This window comes from Ovis aries, chromosome 6, assembly GCF_016772045.2.
Source record: "Ovis aries strain OAR_USU_Benz2616 breed Rambouillet chromosome 6, ARS-UI_Ramb_v3.0, whole genome shotgun sequence".
NCBI lineage: Eukaryota > Metazoa > Chordata > Mammalia > Artiodactyla > Bovidae > Ovis > Ovis aries.
The window spans coordinates 98292477-98311920 of record NC_056059.1 but is presented as its reverse complement, the minus strand read 5'-3'; the positions used below and the strand labels follow the sequence as shown (position 1 = coordinate 98311920).

General features: G+C 47.8%; 1 protein-coding gene and 1 non-coding gene across 2 annotated transcripts in view; one reads left to right on the top strand and one right to left on the bottom strand.

Moving 5' to 3' along the window:
* SCD5 (stearoyl-CoA desaturase 5) overlaps positions 1-19444 on the top strand; it is a 171876-nt gene that overhangs the window by 32953 nt on the left and 119479 nt on the right.
* On the bottom strand, positions 15653-15725 carry TRNAG-CCC (transfer RNA glycine (anticodon CCC)). The gene has a single exon. It is a non-coding gene; the product is annotated as a tRNA-Gly (tRNA).

Below are 19444 nucleotides of genomic sequence, written 5' to 3'. Positions count from 1 at the left end.
GTTCTTTATCTGTCTTCTTTACTACTCAGTCACATGTGGTTACAGAGTGCCTGTGGAGGGAATTTTAACTTTCATTAAATTCTAGTTAATTTAAGTTAAAATAATCACATGTGGCTAGTGGCCTATTGGGCAGCATAGTTAAAAATACCCAAATTAAAAGGAAAAATTGTTAGATTGGATAAGGAGCAAAACCCATCTGTATGTTGGCAAAACAAACTAGTTTTGTTTTTAAGGTACAGCATCTTTTAAAATAATTAATTAATTGATTTGTCTTTGGTTGTGCTGGGTCTGCATTGCTGTGTGCAGGCTTTCTCTAGTTGCAGTGAGCGAGGGCTTCTCTTGTTGTGGAGCACGTTCCCTAGGACGCACGGGCTTCAGTGGTTTCAGCTCATCAGCTTAGTTGCTCTGCAGCATGTGGAATCTTCCCGGACCAGGGATCAAACCCATGTCCCCTGCACTGGCAGGCTGATTTTTATCCACAATACCACCAGGAAAGTCCAGAAACTCTCTTTAAATCTACAGACATTAAATAAATTAAAAGTAAAAGGATGGGAAAAAATGTATCAGGCAAACATTAAAGGCTGAACTTTTTATGTCAAAGTCAACATCAAGAGAACATCACAACTCTTGTGAGGACAAACATTTTATTTTGTCATCCTTGGTGTTACATCGTTGCTGGTGGGGACAGCCAAGGAAAGAAGGATGGCGTATTAGTTTGCTAGAGCTGTTGTAACAAAATACCATGGACTTGGTGGCTTCAACGACGGACATTTGTTTTCTCACAGTTCTGGAGGCTGGAAGTCCAAGATCAAGGTATCAGCAGGGTTGGTTTGTCCTGAGGCCTCTCTCCTTGGCTTACAGATGGCCACCCTCTTGCTGCCTCTTGACCTGGTCATCCCTCTGTCCATGTGCCCCCCTGATGCCTCTCTCTCATTAGGACACCAGTCATATTGGATTAGGGCCCACAGTCATGGCCTCACTTTAACTTAATTGCCCCTTAAAGGCCCTCTCTTCCAAAGCAGTCATATTCTCACATAATGGGGGTTAGGGCTCAACATACGAATATTGGAGTGGAAGGGATACAATTCAGCCCATAACAGGAAGGGAGATTATTCATCACCACTGTTCTCTTAAGCACAGTGTCTCCCAGCTTCCAGGGTATGGTGTAACTGTCTAGGAACAGGCAGAGACCTCCTTGTGATTACCGTGAGGCAAGGACCAGCCCGAGAGAGAGGAGGGCCCAAGGGTGGGGGGCTATGGCTCACCTCTCAAGAGAGTTGTAGAGGAAGATAGAGTGAGGAGGAGGGGAACCCTGTCCACTCAGAATCTTGTGTGACTGCTATTATTTATGTTGAACCTTCTGACAACAAATCATTCCTCTTAGATACATCTTTTTTGTTACTTGAAGTATTACTATATATTTTTCCCTTTTGAATAATGAAAGAAAAGCTTCAAATAAGCAATGTTGTTTCTTCTGATGTGGAAGAGAGGAACCAACTGAAAATGCTGACCCTTTCCTAAGCCTACCAACTCTCCTCACCCACAACCAGCTGCCTCTTGTTGCCATGACAACATTCATGTGGAGATGCTAGTTTGGGCTTTGCTTTGTTAATGTTGGGAGACTGGAGCAAGTTGATCAATTTAGCCCCTAAGGTGGAGGGTTTCTAGGTGAGGCTTGAAATTTGGAAGAGACATAGGGGAAGGAGGCTACAGGAAGGTCCTGTGGGAGTGAAGGCTTTGGGGGCTCTGGGATACATGATCTGTGAAAGAAGGTAGAGCAGGTCTATAGAGCAATTTAAAACAGATGGATTTCCTGAAGTCACCACTATGTTTCCATGGTAACATCTCAGCTGACTCTGTCAGTTGCTCTAAAGTATTCTCCCCTCTCTGTGGACTGAACCTGGGTGTCAGTTGGAGGAGAGGACCCAGGACAGAATCTATTGGACTAACCTTAGAAGGGAGAAATTTGGGTTAGCTTCTAGGGCTTTTTGGGCTTCCCTGGTGGCTCAGACAGTAAAGAACCTGCCTGCAATGCAGGAGACCCTGGTTCGATCCCTGAGTCAGGAAGATCCCCTGGAGAAGGGAATGGCTACCCACTTCAGTATTCTTGCCTGGGGAATTCCATGGACATAGATGCCTGGTGGGCCACAGTCCATAGGGTCTCAAAGAGTGGGAGACGACTGAGAAACTAACATACAACATGTATATTAGGGCTTTGAGAAAAATCTCCCAAGAGGCAGACCTCATGTCACCAGGGGAGATGAGAGCAGTCACCTGGTCTAATGACTTTTATGGGAATGGTGACAGCCGTTCTTGGTGGAAAGGCTGTGGCGCCTTCCTGCCTGCCTCTAGGCTTTGTTAACCAGCGGACACTGGCCAACCTGTAATTTGTTCATTTAGTAAAATATTTATAGAGTGGCTCACATTAAATTCTGCTAGAGTCATCCATCACACGGTAAAATGCATGCCCGTCATGAAGAATGCTGGTTGCCTACACCCTCCTATGATAGATCTGCAGCAAATAAAGGCTAATATTTTAAATCCTCTAAACAGCCGCTTGCTTCCTTTCACCCACAGTCTTGTGATGCTTAGGGCACCGTGTTAGCTATTGAAGTTACAGAAAGGCATGCAACCAGGTACATTTCCTGCTCATGGATGCTTACAACCTGGATGGGACGATGAACATTTTCCTGAAAAGAATAAATATCAGGACCAGGTGGTATATGCTCCACATTCATGGTGCAGACAGTAAGCACCGTAGGAATTCCAAAGAGCAGCCTTTCTTCCAGGGCTGGGGTCATCAGGGAGTTCACGGAGGGGTGGGACTTGAATAAAGAGCAGTACTTGAGTAACAGATCTTGGAAACCAGCAAGGGGAATGGCAGGAAAAGAAGTACTGAGACAGGAGTCGGTGTGGGTGGCTGTTCAGGAGAAGGAGCAGATTTATTTGAGAATGGTTTGTGGCATGGAGGGTGGAAAATAAACGTGACAAGGCAAAGTCAAGGGCTCTGGTTGTCGGGATTCTGAAGGGCATGGCAGGGAGTTTAGGCTTTATCCTGTAGGCAGTATGGTTTGTCAAAGGTTTTAGAGCAAAACAAACAAAAACCATAATACTGTAGTAGGGTGCTTAATCTGGTAGCTGTGTATAGGATTGAAGGAGGGAAGAAACAGCCAGAAGGGCTGAATGGAAAACTGATTGAAGGGTTGGATGGTGGTTGAGGAAATGGAAAGAGGAATGCTTGGGTGCATGGATGGACTGAACAGATGGGAAGGAGGGACCCCAGGGATACGGAGAAGGAATAGACTGTAACTGGCTGGACACAGCAGAACAGGTGAGGGAAACTGTAATGTTTGAGCTTTGGTGAGTAGCAAAGCAGTTCATAACTTTAAAAGAAAGGATGCTTATGAAACCCTGTGTTAATCAAAAACACAAGAGGAAAATTCTTGCCCTTAAGTAACTCACAGCCAAGTACGAGTACCAAGTAGCCAAGTACCACTGTGATTAGAGATGCCAGGTCAGAAGCATGTGCAGAGTCCAGGGAGGGGCTCACAGGAAGGAGTGGTCCTCGATTCTGGGGAGGAAGTGGATTGTCAGGAAGAGGTTTATAAGAGATGCACTTGAACTGAATGCTGAGGGACTGCTTGTTTGAGGAAGAAATCTGATGTTAGGGGTTGCATTTGACTTCAGAGTTGACTGTGAGGTGAAGCATAACATCTAAGTGGAAGCATTCATTCATTCCATTCATTGTTACACAGGGACTTCTGTGTGAGGCTGCCCTTGGGCAGGAATGAAGAGATGAATGAGGCTCTCTCCCCACCCTGGAGGAACTGCCTGTCCAGAGCGAGGAGGAGCATTCACTGTATCCTTCAGAGGTCTGTGTAGAGACTCATAACCAGCCATGTGCTGCGGGGGACACTGGATCACAGGAGTGAACCGAACGGACCATGTTCCTCCTCTCACAGAGGCTATCTGCTAGTTAAGAACTTTCTCATCAACAGGCAGAATTAGACTAGGTAAGAAAGGACAGGTTGAAGGGAAGTGCCAAAGATGCAAAGAAAAGGAGTAGTGAATTCTTCTCAGACCATCTCCATCCATCACCAGAAGGAGTGTCAGGACGTGAGGGCCACCTGACGAGTGGTTTCATTCACCTCGGTTGAAGCCATCAGTCTGTCTGTAGGGGCTGGGGTTGGGCTGAGAATCTAGTGGCTCTGAGGGATGGATCCCAGTGTTGTATGTGCCTCCTGATTGCGAGGTGATAGGCGTGTTCCTTTGAGAAGGCACCTTTGTAGCTGGCACCCTGAGCCTGGCATGCACGCCCTGGGTGTTTTGTGTACCAGGGTGGTGCAGCACCACCCATGAGCAGTGCGTTCACCTGCTCCATGTCCACGGAGCCCTGGCACTGACACCAATGTCTGTCACAAGACCGAAGCCTCATGTCCTGGTTGCAGAGCGGTCTCTGGAGAGTGGATGTTATGGGCTGAATTGTAATCCCATCTCCCATTTATATGTTGAAGTCTTAACCCTCTGCACCTCAGAAGGTGGCCGTATTTGAGATAGGTCTTTACAAGGTAATCAAACTAAAACAAAGTCATTGGCTATGGTTTTACCATCCATGTACGGATGTGAGAGTTGGACTATTATGGTCCAACTATAAGGCTGAGCGCTGAAGAATTGATGCTTTTAAACTGGTGCTGGGGAAGACTCTCGAGAGTCCTTTTGACAGCAAGGAGATCAAACCAGTCAATCCTAAGGGAAATCAACCCTGAATATTCATCGGAAGGGCTGATGCTGACTCTGACGCTCCAATACTTTGGCCACCTGATGTGAAGAGCTGACTCACTGGAAAAGACCCTGATGCTGGGAAAGATTGAAGGCAGGAGGAGAAGGGGTGGCAGAGGATGAGATGGTTGGATGGGATCACCAGCTCAGTGGACATGAGTTTGAGCAAGCTCTGGGAGGTGGTGAAAGACAGGGAAGCCTGGTCTGCTGCAGTCCATGGGGTTGCAAAGAGTCGGATACAATTGAGTGACTGAACAACAACAAGGGTGGGCCCTATTCAAGTAGAACTGATGTCCTTATAAAGAGGAAAGCTGGGCATAGATGTGCTCACAGGGAGATGCCAGGTGAAGATGAAGGCAGAAGTGAGGAGTGATGGGGGCTGACTGAAGAACGTCAGAGGTTGCCCACAAACCAGCATCGAGGGGAGCAGCCGGGCAATGAACCTCCGTCCAGGTTCTCAGTAGGAAGGTTACTTGCCCACACCTTGATTTCAGGCTTCCAGCCTCCAGAGCCGTGACAGTAAATGTCTTGCAGCCACCCAGACTGCGGGACCTACTATGGCTGCCCTCGTAGACTCAGACAGAGGCTCGGGCGCTCAGGAGTCCATGGGCCTCGAGACCACGGTGACATGGTCCCTGAGTGCCCTTCCCCTCCCTATGCTGTGGAAATCTGTGTTTTCCTTATGGGCTGGGAGAGTCTCAGTCAGAAGTTTTGCTGTGACTGGCCGGCCCTCAGCTCCTTCAGAGACACTGTCGGCAGAGGATCCGCCTTTCCCGCTTGTTTGTTTGCTCAGGATTGTTGTTGTTGCTCAGGTGCTCAGCCGTGTCCGACTCCTCAGGGTTGATTTCCTTTAGGATTGACTGGTTTGATCTTGCAGTCCAAGAGGCTCTCAAGAGTCTTTTCCAGCGCCTAAATACAGCAGAACCTCTGCAAATGCTCTGCAGGTGTTAGATTTGTGAGTAGGCGAGTTAGCAAAGAAAAATCTTTCATACATGCTTGCGGTGGCGTTTGGCAAGATTTACTCCGTTATGTAGCATTTTAATGAACTGAGAGTATTTCCACTCCAGGTCCTGGCATGAAGGGCGGGGAATCATTTCTGATCATCTTCACCCACCGCCGACTCTGCTGGGGCTGGAGGTGTAAGGAAGTCATGGAAACAGATTGGTTAAGAAGGTCCTCTGGGCAAAGTATGGATCTGTTATCCATTGTTAGAGTTTTGGCAAAGCTTAGCTCTGGGGAAGGCTTCCCTGGTAGCTCCGACAGTTAAGAATCTGCCTGCAATGCAGGAGACCTGAGTTCGATCCCTGGGTTGGGAAGATCCCTTGGAGAAGAACCCACTCCAGTATTCTTACCTGGGAAGTCCCAAGGACAGAGGAGTCTGGCAGACTGCAATCCATGGGATTGCAAAGAGTCGGACACGACTGAGTGAGTAACACTGTAGCTCTGGAGAGTTAATCTGCTCTTGTAGAAACTAGCAGAAGGGTCCAGGGATCTGTTGCCCACAGCCTGCTGGAGGTGAGCAGCCTGCTCTGGGCTCACTGTTGTCCTCCAGAACTCTCCAGGATATGTCCCCTAGCTCCTCACAGGGACTGCTCTCAGTAACCCAGTCTCTCAGGAATGGAGCGTAATCACTCCACCTGCTGATTCAGCCCTTTTCTGTCACTGACTTTTTGGAAGTCTCAGAAGCAGCCAAATGAACATCATATCCAAGATTATCTTGGCATAGCCGTTTGTGAGTTCTGCCTATAAAACTACAGCTAGTGGCCATCCTTTTTTTTTTTTAATTTGCATTCTATTGCTATTTTTCATTTGTCAGGATTTTCCCCACTCCCTTGAAGTTTATATATGAGTTTAGGCTGTGCCAGGCACCAGGCTAAAGGCTCTCTGTTAAATTAACCTTGTTGTTTCTTCACAATACGTCTGTGAAGGAGGTACTGCAGTCATCTCCGTTTTACAGATGGGGCTTCACAAGGTCAGTGACACGATCAAGGTCATAGAGCCAGTAAATGCTGGATACGTGCCCAGCACGTGGATTCCAGAGTCCGTGTCCTTAACCCTTGCATCACACAGTCATCTGTTCGGGTTTGAATATATTAGAGTTATAAAGGTACTTGGAATGAGTCCTGCTCTCCAGTTTCAGTCTTACTTGGTGGACGTGGAGCAGGAGAAACACACGGAGCTTTGGGAACCCAGGAGGAGTTTGCACAGGGTTGGGATTCTGGAAGTGAAAACGTTAGTCTCTCAGTTGTGTTCAACTCTTTGCAGCGCTAGGAACTGTAGCCCGTCAGGCGCCTCTATACATGGGATTCTCCAGGCAAGAATACTGGAGTCGCCATTTCCTTTTCCAGGGGATCTTCCTGGACCAGGAATTGAACCTGTGTCTCCTGCTATGGAGAAGGCAATGGCAACCCACTCCAATACTCTTGCCTGGAAAATGCCATGGATGGAGGAACCTGGTAGGCTGCAGTCCATGGGGTCGCTAAGAGTCAGACACGACTGAGTGTCTTCACTTTCACTTTTCACTTTCATGCTTTGGAGAAGGAGATGGCAACCCACTCCAGTGTTCTTGCCTGGAGAATCCCAGGGACAAGGGAGCCTGGTGGGCTGCCGTCTATGGGGTCTCACAGAGTCGGACACGACTGAAGCGACTTAGCAGCGGCAGCAGCTCCTACGTTGGCAGGTGAGTTCTATCCCGGCACCTCTATCCATGGGATTCTCCAGGCAAGAATACTGGAGTCGCCATTTCCTTCTCCAGGGGATCTTCCCGGACCAGGAATTGAACCTGTGTCTCCTGCATTGGCAGGTGGGTTCTTTACCACTGAGCCACCAGGGAGTTCTGGAAGGCTCTCTGAAGGTGAGGATGACTAAATTGGGACCTGGAGAACTTTTCCATAGAGAAATCACACAAACTAAGGCATGGAGGCCGGACTCCGAAAGACGGGGGGTGAACAGCAGCTCAGAGTAGCAGGGCAGCGGGGGCACGGAGAGGAGAGGGGGCGAGAGAGGAGTGGCAGAATTGGAGATGGAGAGAGGGGGGAGGGCAGGCTGGGGAAGGCGCCGTCTGATGCACTAAGAAGTCAGGAAATTTCTTCCTGTGGAGAGCAGGGTGCTGCTGAAGGGCTCTTAGGATGAGTGAAATGTTTGGTTTCGTGGTTTACTTGTTTATTTAAAAATGTTTATTTGTGTGCAACCGGGTCTTAGTTGCAGCATGTATGGTCATGTAAATGCTTAGTCGTGGTATGTGGGATCTAGTTCCCTGACGGGATTGAACTTGGGCCCCTCTTAGCCGCTGGACCCCCAGGAAGTCCCTGGTTTTGTGTTTTGCATATGTCAGTGCCATTGTTCGAGGAAGCTTGGTGGCTCGGATGGTGAAGCGTTTGCCTACAATTCGGGAGACCCAGGTTCGATCCCTGGGTTGGGAAAATGCCCTGGAGAAGGAAATGGCAACCTACTCCAGTACCCTTGCCTGGAAAATCCCATGGATGGAGGAGCCTGGTAGGCTACAGTGCCATTGTTCTATGGAGGATGGATTGGAGGGAACAAGAGTACAGACAAGAAGACCGGGGAGGAAGATGTTAGTCCAGGTGGGAGGTGGTGAGGGCTACGAGAGGAACGAGGATGCAGATGGAGAGGATGTTGAGATTGGCCTGTCCTGACAATTGAGTCCACGAGGCGCTGAGGGCTGGGAACTCTAAACCGACACTGAGTGCCTAATGTGTACCAGGTCTGGTTCTTAGTGGCCTATTTTAATTCATTTACTCCCACAACAGGGCTTCCCTGGTAGCTCTGTGGTTAAAGAATCCGCCTGCCAAGGCAGGGGATGCAGGTTCGATCCCTGATCCGGGAAGATCCCCTGGAGAAGGAAATGGCAGCCCACTCCAGTATTCCTGCCTGGGAAATCCCATGGATGGAGGAGCCTGGCAGGCTACAGTCCCCTGGGGTCGCAGAGTCGGACACGACTGAGCGACTAACCACCGACAACTCTCCCAGCTTTCCGAGGTCTCACAGGTGAGGATGTTGAAGCACAGAGAGGCTGGGGACTTGGCCCAAGGGCAGGCTCGTGGCCGGCCAGGGGTGAAGCAGAGACTCAAGTGAGTCTCTGTCACCTCCTGTCTTTGTGACCCTGCAGCATCTGTCCTGTGTGAGCTCGGGGGGCGGGGGGGGTGGTGCAGCGAGGAGGCATCTAGATGACCCCTCCTCCCCTCACCACTGTCTCCCTCGCTGATGACCAAGTGCATGGTGGTGCCGTTGACCAAGGGTTTAGAAGGCAGCAGAGGAAGATAACGGGATCTGATTTATGTGTTTTTAGAGGGAGATGCTTGGGGAACATGCAGTGGAGACATTTAGCTCGGTCCCTTCCTCTCGGAGCCTCTTGTCATGGAGCCCCCGGGGGCTTGTACACCTCCACTAATCATTACACGGCTTTTCATTTAGATGACAGTCAGATAAGCCAAAAAAAAAAAAAAATTGGTGGTGTCGAGTCTAAAGTCTCATAATCTGAAGTGATTCCTCTCTGTTTCCAGTTCACTGACTGGTTGGCAGATTAAAATGTGAAGGCTTGACGAAAAAATAATGAAGTGCTGCCAACCTTCAGTGTCTGAGGCATAAAATTAAATTTAACGTTGTCTTACATGTCTGAAGCCTTGTCATCAGAAGGCTGGCCAGACAAATATGATTTAGAGGGTTAGGTTTTGAGAAATGAGTAGGAAAAATAAAATGTGGAATAAAAGAAGAGTGGGGATAATGCATTAAAAAAAAAAAAGCATATCCAATGGTTTTAAGCAGTCCTGTCTGATGGCTTTGTTTAATATCGCTTCCTCTTTTGCCTGCTTGGTCAGAAAATTCTGCTATGTTGTGCTAGTTATCCTACTGATATTGGGAAATTCAACCCCTCCTTTACCTCGTCCTGACCACCTTATTCACCTCTTTCACCTCTCCTAATTCTCTGTACATCCTATTGATTTTCTCCTTTCTTGGGCGTTTAGTCCCTGCCCACCTCCCCATATTTTTTTGGTCAGCTGCATGCTCAGTCTGGCTGGGGACTAATTTCCAAGCTCTGAAGTTAAAAGCTAAGATCTGGCTGTCCCCTTCCATCCTAGCTGAGTGCACCCTTTACCCAGCTTTTCCGTCCCCTTCTGTTTCAGCCTCGCATCTCTGTCCACAGTGGGATCTGGTGTCTGACAGCTGCTGCTCCTCCGTGTGAGGTCTTCAGAGGGTGTGGGCCAGCTCTGTGTCCTGGCCTTCGAGGCTTGTCATTCCTGTCAATATTAGAAGCGAAATATAGGTCGGCCTCACAGCTCCCAGTGTTAAAAATAAAAGCTTCCTCCCCAGGCCGTGAGGGTTTGTAGATGGACATGTATTTTTCCCCCTTACCCCCAGCCCCCTTTCTCAGTTGCTTGGAGTTTGGCTGATGCTACTCTCCGTATAAGCATGCTAAGTCGCTTCAGTCATGTCCGACTCTGCGACCCCGTGGACTGTAGCCCACCAGGCTCCTCTGTCCATGGGATTCTCCAGGCAGGAATACTGGAGTGCATAGCCATTCCCTTCCCCTGGGGTCTTCCCGACCTGGGGATCGAATCCAAGTCTCTTATGTCTCCTGCCCTGGCACCCAAGTTCTTTACCACTAGCGCCGCTCTGTGTAAGAGGGAGCCTGAAAATAGAAGAGGGGCTGGAATCATCTCCCTCGCAGACTCCATTCCCAAACGTGAGGATGGCCTAATCGGAAGTTGTGACTGGAAGCACTGAGCAAGCTTCCTCTAAGCTGTGGGGTGACGCACACTGACTGCTGGTAACTGGGGGGAGGAAACTCAGGTTCCTTTTTCTACAAAAGGCGGTCCTGGGATGGAGCCTGGGCAGAATCTCTCTGCTCCAGGACCGCCCAGCACAGCGCTTCTGCCGCAGCCACGTGACCGGGCAGTGGGATGCCTTACACCGTTGCTGCTAGGACCTGCCCTCTCAGCCTTGTCATCCCTCATGCCTGCATTTGCATGATCTCAGGGGCCTCGGCCCTTGTTCTGTGATGTGAAGATGCAGGAGGCAAAAGCAGAGCCTTCTAACGTACTGTTAATAATGTCGCTTCTCTCCTCCTGCCCTCTCGTTTCCTTCTCCTTCTCTCTCCTCTTCTAGTCTGATTTGCCCTCTGATGTCGTTTCACCTTCATTCCATTTTGCCCTTCGACTCCTGCAAGACTTGGGAGATCAGTTTTCCTCCACATGAAGAGCCATGGAACTCTGAGACTCGAACGCTTAACAAAAAAAATTTTTTTTGGTATTGAAGTATAATTGCTCTACAATGTGGTGTAAGTTTCCGCTGTACAACAGCGTGAATCAGTCACAGGTATACACATATCCCCTGCCTCTTGCGCCTCCCTCCCACCCCCCCTGGGTCATCAGAGCACCGAAGTGAGCTCCCTGTGCAGTACAGCAGGTTCTCACTAGCTATCTGTCTTACACATGGAAGCGTGTACATATCAGTCCCAGGCTCTCGGTTCTGAGTCTTTGAATAGATCTTCCCCTCTGCATTTCTCAGACAAGTCTACTTGACAAGCGACTGCAGTGTCTGCTAGGAAGACTGCAAAGAGAAGGCTGCTTCGACTTTTGGACTTCTCATAAGCCACCTCTGCAGTGTCCCGGCCAATCTCAAACCCCAAGCTCATGCCTTCCTTCCCATAGCTGGAATCAGTGTTGCTTTTCTGGTTGAAAATGGGATGCCCGAGTCAGCCTCGGATGTAAGCATTTTCCAAGGCTTCAAGGAAATGGCACATATCCTGATTTGTCTCTCACCCTTCTGAATTGGATTTTCTCAGGGGGTTCTGTTGGGCTGGTGTGTGCTGGTTGTTTTTCTTAGAAACAGGAGTAAGGGAGAGGGGGAGAGAAAAACAGCTAGGAGGGGGACAGGCAGCTATGGATGCATTCACCACATAAATGGTGGGTCAAGCAGAAGTGTTATGGGTCCCTGGTTTTCTAAAGCTGTACTCCAGGCCAAAGTGAAGATGGTTTCTTAGGGAGTAGACTAGGAGGGCTCCGAAAGGAGTGACTGGGGGGGACCCTCTGTGAACACAGGGGGCTTCCTAGGTGGCGCTAGTGGTGAAGAATCCTTCTGCCAATGCAGGTGGTGCAGCAGAGGCAGGTTCGAGCCCTGGGTTGGGAAGATCCCCTGGAGGAGGAAATGGCAACCCACTCCAGTATCCCATGGACAGAGGAGCCTGGCGGGCTACAGTCCCTGGGACCACAGAGAGTCAGACACAACTGGGAGACTAGACAGCAGCAGCGGCTGTAGGAACAGCCTTCTCTCTCAGCCCAACAAGTGCCAGACTCCTGAGGGCACAGGAACAGACCCTTCCACGGCTGGAGCCCACCCTCTGGAGGAGACCCTAGGGCGCATCACCTTATGAATTCAGCCTGACCCCTGTTTTACACTGAGTCCTTGTCAGGTCACTTGGCTTTCTACAGTTCCATTTCTTCATCTGGAAAATGGGAGGGTTGGACAGGAGCTGTGCTACTCAATACTGGCTGCAGAACAGGATCACTGGGGACCCTTTAGCTACCCTGCATCTAGAAATATGCCTGGTTAATTTGCTCTCAGGTAAGAGAGGCCTGGCGTCGGAGGCTTATAAACCTCCCCCGGTGATGCTTCTGGGGAGCCAGGCTGAGAAGCTCTGCCCAGCTGAGGATCAGAATGTGCATGTGAATTACATGGATCTTGTTCAATTTCAGACTCTACTTCCACAAGTTCCTAGGGAGCCAGAGGTTCTGTCCTTCCAGCAGGCTTCTGGCAAGGCTGGTCCTCAGACCGTGCTCCGAGACACAAAAGCGGGGATGGTCTTCAGGGTCTTTGCAGCTCTGATATTCTGCTGTTGCTGCCTGCTGCCAAGTCGCTTCAGTCGTGTCTGACTCTGTGCAACCCCAGAGACGGCAGCCCACCAGGCTCCCTCGACCCTGGGATTCTCCAGGCAAGAACACTGGAATGGGTTGCCATTTCCTTCTCTAATGCATGAAAGTGAAAAGTGAAAGTGAAGTCACTCAGTCGTGTGCGACTCAGCGACCCCATGGACTGCAGCCCCCCAGGCTCCTCCGTCCATGGGATTTTCCAGGCAAGAATACTGGAGTGGGTTGGCACTTGCCTTCTCCGTCTGATATTCTACACTTCCTTAATTATTTTCTTGGCAGGGAGAGGGCAGGGAGTGAGTGAAAGAGAAATTATTTTAATGGTGTAGTGGGTGTAAGTTCCCGTTCATCACTGGAGTGAAATGATGTCTTTGGGAAAATGTGACAGTATTTGGCAGGTAGGGTTCAGTTTTTATCTGTTTTCAATATTGAACTCGGTTTAATTAGGGAGAAAAAGGAAAACAATACATGCGTGTTGGGATGTGTGTGTGTGTGTGTGACAGAGAGAGAGAAAGAGAGAAATAGAACTTGCATACGAGCATGTTTGTGTTCAGTCGTGTCTGACTCTTTGCAACCCCATGGACTATAGCCCTCCAGGCTCCTCTGTCCATGGGATCTTCCAAGTCAAGAATGCTGGAGCGGGTTGCCATTTTCTTTTCCAGGGGATCTTCCTGACCCAGGGATCAAACCACATCTCCTGTGTTTCCTGCATTGGAAGGTGGATTCTATACCACTGGGCCATCTGGGAAGCCTGAGAAATAAAGAGAAATACAGAGACAATGAAAGGGGGCAATGAGTGAATGTATGAGTGTGCCTAGGGTGAATGTTCTGAAGAAATGAATTTTAAGAGGGGATCAAAGGGCATGTGTAGCTTCTCCAGGCCCAGCTATGGTGAGGAGACTAGTGAAGAGGGGCAGGTTTTATTCAGCTGGGATTGAAGGTGGAGCTCTCGCTCCCAGAGCAGTTCAGGGGCCAGGAGGCTCCATCTCCTCAGCACTGTCTCATCCCTGTGCTAAGCAGCTCTTTGCTTAATTTATTCCTGAAATTCTAGGGACACCTTTGGGCTTATCAGAACTTCCCATCATTTGAACCTAGGAGTAGATGTGAGATTGTGCCTTTCTTGGTCAGAAAATTTCAGCTGGCTGCTTTCAAAAGGCTCTCTCCTTGTACCTCCCCAGCCCTTCAGCCTGACCATGAGCCACGAACACTATCTTGGAATGTGAAGACTCAGTCCAACTTCTGCACAATTAAATATATATTTTAAAGTCAAGGTCAGCCTTAGAGATGTTGCCTGCATTTTTGCCTTCTGCTTTTCCTCATCTTGATAGAAGTACAGATTCCTATACATGAATGAATTTCCCCCGGTTTAAAATTATATTTAATTCAGATTAAACACTTCAGACTTTGTGATAGTGATTCTCCTGCCCACATAATTATGGGGATTTGTTTTGCTTGAGCACAGGTCTCACGCAGAGCAGTATTTCTTGCTAGAATTCACAATCCAGGATTTTGTTACTGTCCTATTTTCAGAGATTCCTCCAACTTGTGGTTAAAGGGAGAAGAATGTTTTTGTGATAAAGATATTTTCCAGTCTAGAAAAAGGCAATTTCTCTCTCTCCGTGGCATCATTTTAATCCCCTCCCCTCCATAAGAAGGATTCCTCATAGCCTCACTTTACACATCCGTCTAATGGGAATACCAATTCTATCCCACGTCTTGTGCGAATCAGCTGAGGTCAAAGTCCTGAAAGCAAGGCTAAGGCATCAGGTATTAGTCACATCTTTTCCTCCTCCTTTGTTTCCTCCAATTCTTATTTCTTTCTCTGCCTCAAATGCATTAGCTCCTGGCCTCCTTGGCACTTTGATCAGTCATTAGGTCATTCAAGAAACATTCTCCAAGCACTTATGAGACCGGCCTTGTGCCAGGCACCAAGAATGGAGCTGAAAGACCACCTCTGTCCTCGAGGAGGACACAGAAGGAGATGACCAGGATATTAAATACAGGATAGCAGGTTGGATTATAGAGGAGAGGCGCCTAACTCAGCCTGGCTGAGGATGGAAGGAGGTGGGAGTAGAGGGCCCAGGTGGTCGCGGAAGGCTTACAGAGAAGAATGATAAGTGGGAGTTAGCCAGACAGAACGAATGGGGAAGTGAAAGAACCTGTGATTTCAGCAAACTGAAAATAGTTTCGATGGTTCTTGTGGGGAGCAAACTATCAATAATAAGATTCCCTGAAGGTTAGGACTGAGTTTAGGGGCTTCCCCAGGGGCTCAGTGGTAAAGAATCTGCCTGCAAAGCAGAAGACGGAGTTCCATTCCTGGGTCACGAAGATCCCCTGGAGAAGGAAATGGCAACCCACTCCATTATCCTTGCCTGGGAAATCCCATGGACAGAGGAGCCTGGCAGGCTACAGTTTATGGGGTCACAGAGAGCCTGAGTGAGCATGCACGCACGCAGGACTGAGTTTGTCTTTCACATGGTGGGAGTGATTTTCTGACCCCTTGTGGAAGGAGGAGTAGTTTGAATTATCCTTTTCGTAAGGATAAGGGGTCTGCTCGTTCCCAAGGATGTGTGCTGCTGCCAGGAGTTAGCCACCCACTTGCAGCTTGAAGAGCAGAACTGGGGGCCTGGTGGGGCGTGAGCCCCTGGCCATGGTTCCACCAGTCCAGTGCTCTGTCCAGCTGAGAAAACTCACGCAGGCTCCTTGTGGTGGTGGCCCTGACCTTCGAATTGGGAATTCGCAGACGTAATCCTTTACAGCAGGACCTTTCAAACTGCAGGTTGCAAGCCATACTTCATGTTATGTAGGTTAGAAAATCAATAGGTTGCAACCAGCATTTTAAACAATGAAGTAGAAGAGAATAGAATATCAGAATACAGCCCACAAATAAGGACTAGTATTGTTTAGTGAAACCTGTGCTAGTACTTGATGCAAAATGCCTTTATTTTTGGCTGTACCAGATCTTAGTTGGGGCATGCAGGGTCTGTTTCCCTGACTAGGGATTGAACCTGGGCCCCCTGCATTGGGAGAGCAGAGTCTTAGCCATTGGACTACCAGGGAAGTCCCCAGAATGCCTTGTTTTACTGAGGATCATGGAAAAGAGAATTTGAAATACACTGGACTGTATAGTGCTAGGTCAAGGAGGCTAAGATATTTCCTCTTGTTTTCTAACTTCAGTTGATTCATCGTGGCTGGCTGGGGGACTGGAGTGAAAACAGTTCAGAGGTGGTGCCTAGACTCAGCGAGAAAATGCATCGTGGATTAGCGGTGCTTAACGTGGCCTTACAGCAGTGGCCGGGGACCACAGGGCCTGTGCATTTCCCTCCTTGGGGAAGGCTCTATACAGTTTAAAAGTAGTTGCTAGGGCCTTCCCTGGTGGTCCATCATTTAAGGGGCTTCCCAGGTGGCACAGTGGTAAAGAACCCGCCTGCCAATGCAGGAGCTACAGGAGATGCAAGTTCCATATTTGGGGTTGGGAAGATCCCCTGGAGGAGGAAATGGCTACCCACTCCAGTATTCTTGCCTGAAGAATCCGATGAACAGAGAAGTCTGGTGGGCTACAGTCCATAGAGTCAAAAAGAGTTAGAGACGACGAAAGCAACTTAGCATGCATCCGTGGCGCACACACACATATATGTAGTTACATGTACATGTACACATACATACACAGATACCTACACATACTTCGGTGTACTTTTCATTAATAAGAAACCTCATTATAACAAAGAATTTAAATGGCTATTATTTGCTAATGAGATAGCTTGAAACATTTCAGCCTGTTAAATAGTTTGGAAAGATACTTTTAGGGCTCATCTAGTTGATTTCCATTTAGAAAGGGAAAGATTACAAAGACTGACTTGATTAACCCTGTGCTCTGAGACAGACATTTGTATTAATAACTTGAAAATTTCATGAATTAGGAAGCTACTGCCCAGACTGGTGTTTACAGGGGCTGGGTTTTCTCAGTCCTTTGAGACCAAAAGGCTTAGTGAAACATAAAGAAAGTGTTTCAAGTCGTACCAACAATGGCCCATATAACAAAGAACCAAGTCTCTGGTCCTCCCGACTCTGCTCTCCAGCACTTGTTCAGCAGCTCGTTCATTTATTCCACAGATATTTATGGTGGACCCAGTGTTCACTTGATGCCATGCTCACAGAGCTCTTTGCTAAGCACTTGAGGTACAGCAGAAACCAAAAGCAGGCTTGGCCCCAGTTCTCGTGAAGTTTGAAGGTAGTGAGAGAGACAAGCAGAGATAGAGGAGAATGCAGGTGTGCGAAGTGAGGAAGGAACACAGGTCTCTGAGCGTAGAGCAGAGATTCCAACTTAGACTGTTTTTCTCCAGTCCAGGGGCTCTGGGGAAGGCACATTCTTTGGGATTTGCTGCAGAATTTGAGAGGAACTTTGTACCACAGAGCCCTCAGCAAACAATTTCCACTTGACCCTTAAACATGAACTTATCGCATGTGATCTTCAATATATGCAAATCAATCAATGTGGTACACTATACTAACAAATTGAAGAATGAAAACCACACGATCATCTCCATAGATGCAGAAAAAGCTTTCGACAAAATTCAACATCCATTTGTGATTAAAAAAACTCTCCAGAAAGTCGTCATGGAGGGAGCCTACTTCAACATAATAAAGGCCATATACAACAAACCCCTGTGTGTGTGTGTGTGTGTGTGTGTGTGTGTGCGCATGCTAAGTCACTTCAGTAGTGTCTGACTCTTTGCAACGCCATGGACTGTAGCCTGCCAGGCTCCTCTGTCCATGGGATTCGCCAGGCAAGAATACTGGCGTGAGTTGCCATGCCCTCTTCCAGGGGATCTTTTCAACCCAGGGATCAAACCAGCGTCTCTTACATCTCCTGTATAGGCAGGTGGGTTCTTTACCACTAGAGCCACCTGGGAAGCCCACAGCAAACCCGTAGCAAACATTGTTTTCAATGGTGAAAAACTGAAAGCATTTTCTCTAAAATCAGGAATAAGATAAGAGTGTCCATTTTCACCACTGTTATTCAGCGTAGCCTTGGAAGTCCTTGCCATGGCAATCAGGGAAGAAAAAGAAATAACACTGCATGTGAAATGGGCTTCCAAACCCTCCCCTCCGGGTCAGCCTTCAGACCTTTTAATCAGAGCTTTCTCTTCTTCCCCTCAATACCCTCTCTCAAAGCAGACATAATTACCTGCCTTTTGATCCCGCAACTCTCTTTTTGCTACCAGCAGCTCTCTGGTGCAGGCAGAAATACAGCTGTATTCTCTGAGACTCAAAAGGCTCTTCACAACTTCCCTGAATCTTTAAGAACATTTTTCTGGAAACAGTTTTATTAGCCTTGAAGCATCCTCTCATCCATTGTCCCTATCACCCTCTTTTATCAAAATTTTATAATGTGGGATTTAAGTATTTTTGAATGTTTTTAAAAATTTTTATTGGAATATAGTTGATCTACAATCTTGTGCTGGTTTCTAGTGTAGAGCAAAGTGATTCGGTCATACAGATATATCACAGTCTTACTCTTTTCAAAGTGTGCTTATTTATTTCTAACTTCAAATTTCTTTTTATCATCTCTTGCTTGTGTGGACCAATAATTCCTTTTTTAATCAATATTTTTTATTGAAGTTTAGTTGATTTACAACGGTGTGTTAATTTCCGCTGTACAACAGCGTAATGCAGTTATATATATATATTCTTTCTTAAAATATTCTTTTAAAGTATTATTATAGTTTATCATAGGATATTGAACATGGTTCTCTGTGCTATATGGTAGGAGATTGTGGTTTATCTACTCTCTATATAAAAGCTTACATCTGCTAACCCCAAACTCCAACTCTATCCCTCCCTCAACTCCTCCCGCTTGGTAGGAGTTACCACCAGTCTGTTCTCTGTTGGACCAGTTAATTCTTAAGCAGACATATTGGATGTGTTATTTCCCCACGTGTTGCTCGCTCAGACTGTTGCATGCCTCTTCCCTGTCTCTAGTCTGTGCACTCGCCTGCCTTTACACACTGAGAATGGGGAGGTGGTCTCCGAGTTACCAGTGCAGGGGACCCTTGGCTGTGCAGTGCCCTGGCCTCTGCCAATGGCCATCTCACACCAGCTCTGGCTTAGCCACCTTGTTGAAATAGTCACTAGGGCAGGTATTTTTGTGGACTATGTGCCATCCACTGAGCTGTGTACCTTATGTGCTATGTATTCCTCACCATGATTATATGAGGCAAATCTTTTATTCTCACTTACAGATGAGGAAACCAAGGCTTAGAAGAATTAAGTAACCTGCCTCAGTTACACAGCTGAAAAGTGTAGAAATGGGATTTGAACCCAGGAAATCTGTTCCATAGTCCTTACTCCTAGCTACTAATTTATATTGCCCTCACAAATAAATATAAAATATTGTTAGGAGTATAAAGCCTATAGTCATTTCAGATAAATAACTCTGAAATCAGCATGAGGCTAAAACTGACCATTTTAAACAGGACATAAGGTGATTTTTTTTTTAATGTATTTTTGGCTGCGCTGGGTCTTCACTGCTGCACAGGCTTTCTCTGGCTGCGGTGAGCAGGGGCTGCTCATTGCGGTGGCCGCTCTTGTTGCAGAGCACGTGTTCTAGAGTATGTGGGCTGAGTCATGTGGAATCTTCCCAGACCAGGGGTCAAACCCACGTCCCCTGTATTGGCAGAAACATCCTTAACCATTGGACCACCAAAGAAGCCCAAGGCAGTGTTTTGAACGACTTCTAGGGCAGTGATTCTTCACGTCTCCATCTCACAGGTCTTGAA